The sequence below is a fragment of the Poecilia latipinna genome, unplaced genomic scaffold (assembly GCF_001443285.1).
Source record: "Poecilia latipinna isolate Pla-1442-1.1 unplaced genomic scaffold, P_latipinna-1.0 Scaffold5, whole genome shotgun sequence".
Classification (NCBI taxonomy): domain Eukaryota; kingdom Metazoa; phylum Chordata; class Actinopteri; order Cyprinodontiformes; family Poeciliidae; genus Poecilia; species Poecilia latipinna.
Window position 1 is genome coordinate 136,133 of NW_015112621.1, and position 7,246 is coordinate 143,378.

The window sequence follows — 7,246 nt, forward strand, 5'->3', positions numbered from 1 at the left end:
AACTCCTCATTCCTAAAGGTTTCCCTATCTGAGCCTGATCCCACAAGATCTTATCAAACGGGAATGGGATTAGAGTGTGGAGCATCTGCCAGCTCAATCTGGGCTTAAATCAAGGATCATCTGGTGTTGCTGAACTGCGCCCTGTGCACCTGGCCCGTGACCTGTGATCCGTGTCGATATCACATCGACAGTCAAATCTGACAAGTAAATACAACGATAAAAACCCAAACAGAAACAAATCGAGTCCAATATAAAATGCTGGAAGAGATTAAGTGAAAAATTACAAATCAAGGCTAAGAAAGGAAACAACATAAATAACATTTACTCTTTAATGCTGCAGTAAATGTGTGAAGAAGCTCACCTGAAACTGTTGTTGAACTTTATCAATAATTTTAAAAAAGAAAAGAAAAAAGTGAATCTCATACAAGCTCTTAAAAAGTAATTTTACTTTTAGCAGTTACTTTTTTAAGACAACAAACACATATTTCTATGCTAGAAGCAGAATAATTGCCAAAATGTCAATGTTAGCTTGCATGGCAACATTAGCATGAAACCATTTTAGCTTACAATCCTAGCAAAATTAGCTTATGTTCAAATGGTAAGTATTATGCTAGCATTAGCATGAGATGGTTTTATCTTACAATCTTAGCTGAATTAGCTAAAGTTCTAATAGTATGTATGCTCCTAGCATTTACTAGCATTAGCATGTTAGATAACATGTTAGCTAATGCTTGGTGCTACGCTAAAAGAAAACCAACCAAATTTGGGGGCTACGTCCTTCAAAGGCCACACAGAAAATAAAAAAACGCAGTGGAGCGCATAGAACAGGAAAGGGTATTTCAGTTCGGCAGCATTTCAGATAGTTAAAACAAAAAACTGATCAATAATTATCAGTAGCAATAATTATTAATGTTGACTGATAAACGCTTTTATTGTGATAAGTTTTTCAGCCAAATTCTTCAGACCTACTTACACTCCTTGAAGTTGACGCAGAATTTATTAGACACCCCATGTAGTAATACTACGGAAAACGTTAACCTAAGCTAACAAGTTAGCAATAGCATGAAAGGATTTTTAGCTAAGAGTAGAAGCAAAATTACTTAACATTTTAATGGAAGGTAATAATCTAACATTTGCACATATGTTACAAATACGATTGCCATATTAGGGAAAATGGAAACTAAATCTACACGATATTTGGAAAACTACATTATGATTTATGTGATTATTGTGATGACAATACTGATTGTGATTAAACCATCATCACAATGTTTCTATTGATCTGTTGGAGCTTCAAGAATTTGAGCGCAGAGATCTCGATCTGATGTGGGAATAAAGAATCAGAACTAGAAAACATCACATCTAAAATATTCTTTGTGACTGAGATATTGTCTCTGTGCCTCTAACAGACCACAACATATCAATAAATACAACATTAATAAGGGTGCACCACAAAACTGTACCCAGTACTTTTGGTCTAGTTTCTACTGCAAACATCTGAGCACATTTGAAATGAGACATAAACTCATAAGTAACTTTACAGCAAGAAATAAGAGTTTGTTTTAAGTAAGTAATTCCTTATTATTGATTTTAAAAAGTACTAGAGCCGCTTGTAGATTTTTTCAACTAAAACTACACAAAAATATTTGGTAAGATTTTGTGTTTTTGCAGTGAAAATGATGTACAGAAGAGTTTTCTTTTTAAATCGGAGAAGCAACTAGCCTTCAAATAATGTCTTTCACTTAAAACCTTCTATTAATTTCTATGGTGGAAATATTTTAGACAAGTTTATATTTTATATTAAAACAAATAAAAACAATAAATAGAAGGAGATTCAGCCGTCATCATCGTCATCATCTGAAGATTAAATGTTTTGATGCAAAGATTGAAGAAGCAGTTTGACGCCAAAAGACGGAAAGCAGAAAGTATCAAGAGGATGGAAATAAATCAAACTGCTGCAGCGGTGAGACGAAATGCACAAAAGCTTCTTAGATCATGTCAGCCTCACTGCAAGGGATTTGGCGCAGGAAAGACCGTCTGCGGATGTGTCAAGCGCCACCTTTTCCATCTGCCAATCCGGAGATACTGAAGTTCTTGCTCTGAAAGCAAAGTGTGTGGGTGAGGAGGAGATGTAAACAAAGAGACTAAAACCCAAATCCTCACATGGAGGCGTCAACAAAGACAGGAGATGACTTAATTTTTCCTCCCTTTTTCCAAAAGGAGACACAAATCTAGGTCAAAGTCGTCCATTTTTTGCAGACGTTAATGCAGATAAATATCAAAGAGCAGGAGTGATGTGGGGGGAGACAGAATCAGGCTGACGGGCTCCCTCAGCGCCACTTCCTGTCTCGCGTTTGGCTACAAGAACCGAGTCAAATCGGATAGCAAAGGGTGATATTTGGGGGATGGGGATGCAGGTTGGAAGAGGAGCGCTTCGCCTCCCAAAACGACTCGGTGGGCTGGACGTGGGCTGCCATCAAAGCAAAATTTAATAAAAATAAAAATGAAAAACAGCAGGAACCAAGCAGCTTCCAGGCTGCGGCGTCCGACACCCACTCAGGAGATTTATGGCACTTTGTTAGCTGCAACCCAAACAGACTCGAGTTCAGACCAGACCTGGAAACAAACACCGCCGGGCGAAAAATCGTCCCAGAAGTTACTGCGATAAACGATAAACATCGCTGCTTTGAGATCATGTTCGATATAATAATGTCAAACTTTAAAATCTAAAGAATATTTAACACTGGAACTGGAAGACATTTAAAATATCATTTTAAATGAACAAAAAAAAGCAACCAATAAAATGAATTATGAAGACTTTTGTCATTCAGAAAAGAGAAACAATAAATCATGCAAATAGAAATAATTGAGCTATAATTAAGTTATAATGCGATTAATTGATTTGTTGCATTAGTTCAGATGGAGTTGCAGTTCCCACACTCAGTAAACCCAACAAACCAAATAAAAAATTTTTAAAAAAAAGGTCACAGACATTAAAAATCGGCTTCGCTACGACAGAGACAGCATCGCCTTCTGCAGCTCCAGGCTCTGCGCTCACCTTGCTGTCATCCAGTCAGAGCATCTGAAATCTCCCAGGCGAAAGCCAAAAGGCACCAGAAGAAGCCGCAACCAGAAGCCTCGGCTTCACATGTCTGCTCCCCGGCTGCTGAGGAGGAGGAGAAAATCCCCCCCGGTCACTTTCCGAAGCCGGTTTCCTCTACGCCGGGCCTGTCCTTGTGTCTGCAGCAGCCGCCGTGTCTCCCATTGTTCCAGGGCGAGTGAGGCAGGCTTCCTCACCCCGACAGACCCAGCCTACTACAACAGCTGTGGACCAGCCCCCCACCTCTCTGCCGCTCCTCCTGCCTATCTGCTAAACATTAACCCTGCAGCTGCTGGCTCACTCGGGCCATAAAGAGGCGGAGATGATAGCTGGTTGGAGGCGGGGATGAGGGGGCTGCAGAGCGGACAAAGAGACGTAACAGAGAGGGGATATCCTACAGAACCAACAGGACTTCTGCAGGGATCCGTTCTGTGGCCTAGAAAGAAAACAGGCTCTGTGCTAAGGGGATTGTCTTCCTCAATCACTTTGGCAGGAGGTGTTTGTTGCGCGTGAGGAATGTGTGACTGCATGGAGGTAAATGGAAACCACTGGAAACTCAGGATGGATTCCCAACAGGAAGCTTCATTGATACAAACCAGAGAGCTCAGAAAATCTGATGAAAACAAAAAGAAACTTTAAAATCAGGTTCAAGTCAAAACCACGACTGGTTCTGTTTTCATCTGTCTCCAAAACGCCACCACAGACACAAAGTTTCACTGTTCAGGTTTCTTTTTAAGATTTTCTTGCTTCATTTAAGGATCTGAGTCGTTCACATACAACAGTGTAATATGTTTACTGTAGGTAGAAAAAAGGGAGCAAATTTCCAGCAAACAACTCAGAAAATTTGAGATTAATTTTCTGAGTAAAAACAAGGGAATGTCTATGCTCCAAAAGTTGAACATTTGTTCAAATATAATTTCGAAATTTTGTGATTAATTTCAGTAATTTTCTAGAAAAAGCGAGAAAATTTCAGAGTTCCAAAAATTGAAAATTTTGTGGGAAAATAACTCAGAAATTTTGAGATTGTTTTCAGAAATTGTCTGAAAACACAAGGAATTTTTACCTCTAGATTTAAAAAAAAATTGAGTTAAAGTACAGAAAAATTTTTTAGAATAATCTGAGAAATGTTCTAGAAAAACAAGGAAATCTATGGGGTCAAACAGTCAAACATTTGTGGAAAACACCTAGGAAATTCTTTAATTGAGTAAAAAAAAAAAAACAAATTCAAGAAAAAACAAGTTTATGAAGTTCAAAATTCAAAAATTTGCGAGAAAATAAACATGAAATTTTGAGATTAATCTCAGAAATGTTCAAAACAAGGGCATTTATGAGCTCCAAAGTCGAAAGTTGTGAAAAACTAACTCAGAAATGTTCTGGTTTTTTCTCAGGTTTCGGACATCACAGAATTGTGACTTTTGGTTTCAGAGTAAAACCAGCAAACCGAACCACTGCTCTGTTCTCGTCGTCGAGTTTGTTTTCCAGCATCACGACAGAATGTGAAGAGCAAACAGAAACAGAAAGTCCAGACCGGACTGTGTCGGGTCTGGACACATGTAGACAGCTTCCCGTCTACATGTGGTTCATCCGTCCAGGTTTTCTCCCTCCCTGCCCGTGTGACTCATCTGCTGTCCTTGTTAATGAAGCCACATCATCCCTGTAGACATACCAGACGAACTCAGCAGAGTCTGATAACAAAAAAGCTGCAACAGCAACAGCTAGAGAAGGAAAACATGAGATTCAGGAGGACAAACAACCAAGCAGCTCCAAGGGCGTCCGCAGGTCATTTCAGGGCCTGATCTTGTGATTTGTAAACCAAAGAGGCTTCCTAATGTTTGGAGTAATGAATTCCTCCCTCACACTGCAAAAACACCGAATTTAACCAAGTATTTTCGTTGAGTTTGCGGCACAAAAATGCTATTTAAATTAAGACAAAACTAACTTACAAGTCAGTTTTCACAAAGGTATCGGAGCTTTTCTAAGTCAATAATTGCTTCATTTTGATTAAAAAAACAAGTGAAATTATTTCACTTATACAGGAAGTCCTTACAAAGTTTTAAGACATGCTGTGGTTTTGCAGTGCAGAGTTCTGCTTTCAGCTTTTTAAAAGCAGATCCATACGATTTGAAGACTTTTTGTATTATTTTGACCTGAATGCAGCAGACAGAAAGATCTGACCTGAATCGACTCAAGCCGTAAAGCTCACTTCCTACACGGTGAAAATCTGGCGCCCCGGGGCGCCAACATGGCGGCCGCTCGGTTCAAACGAGTCACTCGGATCTCGGGATACCCCATTTGGCGAGGACTGAGCTGCCCCAGATTCGTGGAGGAATTACAGCTTTCGTGTCTGAAATCAGAGCGGTGGGGAGGGGCAGCTTTGCTTTCCACCAAGACGAACGTTGATAAATCCCATACGGAAAAACATAATCAGTTTAATCAATTCAACAGGAAACGTTTCAGGATTTATCGCCTTATTACTGAAACAAGTTTTACAAGCTACAGACAGAACAAACTAATTTCTAAACAAATAAATCCATTCTCTACGCCATTCAAGCTCCACATTGCAGGATTTGTCTCATTGGCAGCTGCACTGCAAAAACACAAAATCTTACCAATTATCTTTTTTCCTAGTTTCTAGTGCAAATATCTTAGAATACTTAAAATAAGATCAAACTAACTTCTAAGTTAGTTTTCTTGTATTTCAAGTCATTAGGGCCAAAGTAGATAAAAAAATGCACCAAAAATCTTTTAATCTCAGAAGTTTCTGAGTCTGAAAGTCAAAAAATTTGCTAGAAAAAAACTGAAATGTAGAAACTAATCTCAGAAAAAACATGAACATTGCTGAGTTTCGAAAATTTAACATTTTTGACTTTTGAAAATATTTCCATGATTTTCGAGGCTAATCTAAACATTTTTGAACTCAGACATTTCAACATTTTTTAGGACACTAAGATTTAAAAGTAAAAAAAATTTGGATACTTGAATCTCAGAAAATCCTTTTGTTTTCTAGAATTTTTTTTTTAGATTAATTAAAAAATGTCAGAGATTTTTTCTTGCCAATTTCTAACTTTTGATACTCAGAAATTTCCAAGTTTTTTCCAAGAAATTTTCTCCACTTTTCAAACTCAGAAATTCCCTTATTTTTTTCTGGAAACTTTTACAGGCTTTTGGCAAAACTATGGGGATTTGGCACACTTATGATTTCTAGTGTGCAAATTTACACTAGAAAATAGGTAAAAAAATACTTGCCAAATTTTTTTGGCTTTTAAACTCAAATTTTTTTTATTTTTATTTCTGAGATTCATTTCAAAAATATCCATGCTTTTTCAAAATTGACTTTTGAAATGCAAAATATCCAATTAAGCTCAAAATTTCAGAAAATCTTTTTTTTCAAACTGATATTTTCTTGTTTTTTCTAGAATATTCCAGAATTTGTTTGGTGGAAATTTACTCACCAGTGTTTATATGCACTAGACCAAAAACACTTGGTGAAGTTTTGCAGCTGGCAGTGACTCTGCATGTCATTTGCTGAATGAAGGACTTTCAGCAGATTGTCGTTGCTCCGCTGCGTCAGAGACGAACTTCTGTATGAACTGAATGGGACATGGAGCTAAAAGCTTCCCCAACATGACCTGAGAGTCACATGCTGCCCTGCAGCCAACGCGGCGAAGGACGACGACTCAAACATAAAAGCCTTATTGTGAGAACCTTAAACAAGAAACAGAAGCGGCGTGAGGAAGTGAAGGGTGACTACATGAATCCTAAAGGAAGGAAGTTTACTGCAGGCCGACCCACATGGCGGCATGTGATGGCCTCCGGCTGCCATGGAAACAACATGGAGGACAGCAGCGACGCCACGCCGCTGACGCACAGAGCTGCATGACCCCAAAGGCACAAGACGGAAACGCACGATTAACAAATAAATATCGATTAGTGATCAACCGGAGAGATTAAGGAAAACGGTGAATAAAAGATTTTATCACATGGCCAGAAAAAAAAATAAATAAAAAATCAAGCAGATAAAGTAGCTTGATTTTTATTTTTCAAAATGGATGTTCAATGTAGATTGAAAAGGATCTTCCTTCCTTCCTTCCTTCCTTTCTTCCTTCCTTCCTTCCTTCCTTCCTTCCTTCCTTCCTTCCTTCCTTC

General features: G+C 38.4%; 1 protein-coding gene across 2 annotated transcripts in view; it reads right to left on the reverse strand.

Moving 5' to 3' along the window:
- nckap5l (NCK-associated protein 5-like) overlaps positions 1-7,246 on the reverse strand; it is a 63,861-nt gene that overhangs the window by 24,165 nt on the left and 32,450 nt on the right. The window contains exon 1 of one of the 2 annotated variants that reach the window (XM_015060284.1): positions 3,059-3,077. The exons of the other annotated variant lie outside the window; for it this stretch is intronic. The gene's annotated coding sequence lies outside the window, so the exon portion shown is untranslated. Of the gene's footprint in view, positions 1-3,058; positions 3,078-7,246 lie in introns of those variants that run through there. 2 annotated transcript variants of the gene reach the window in all.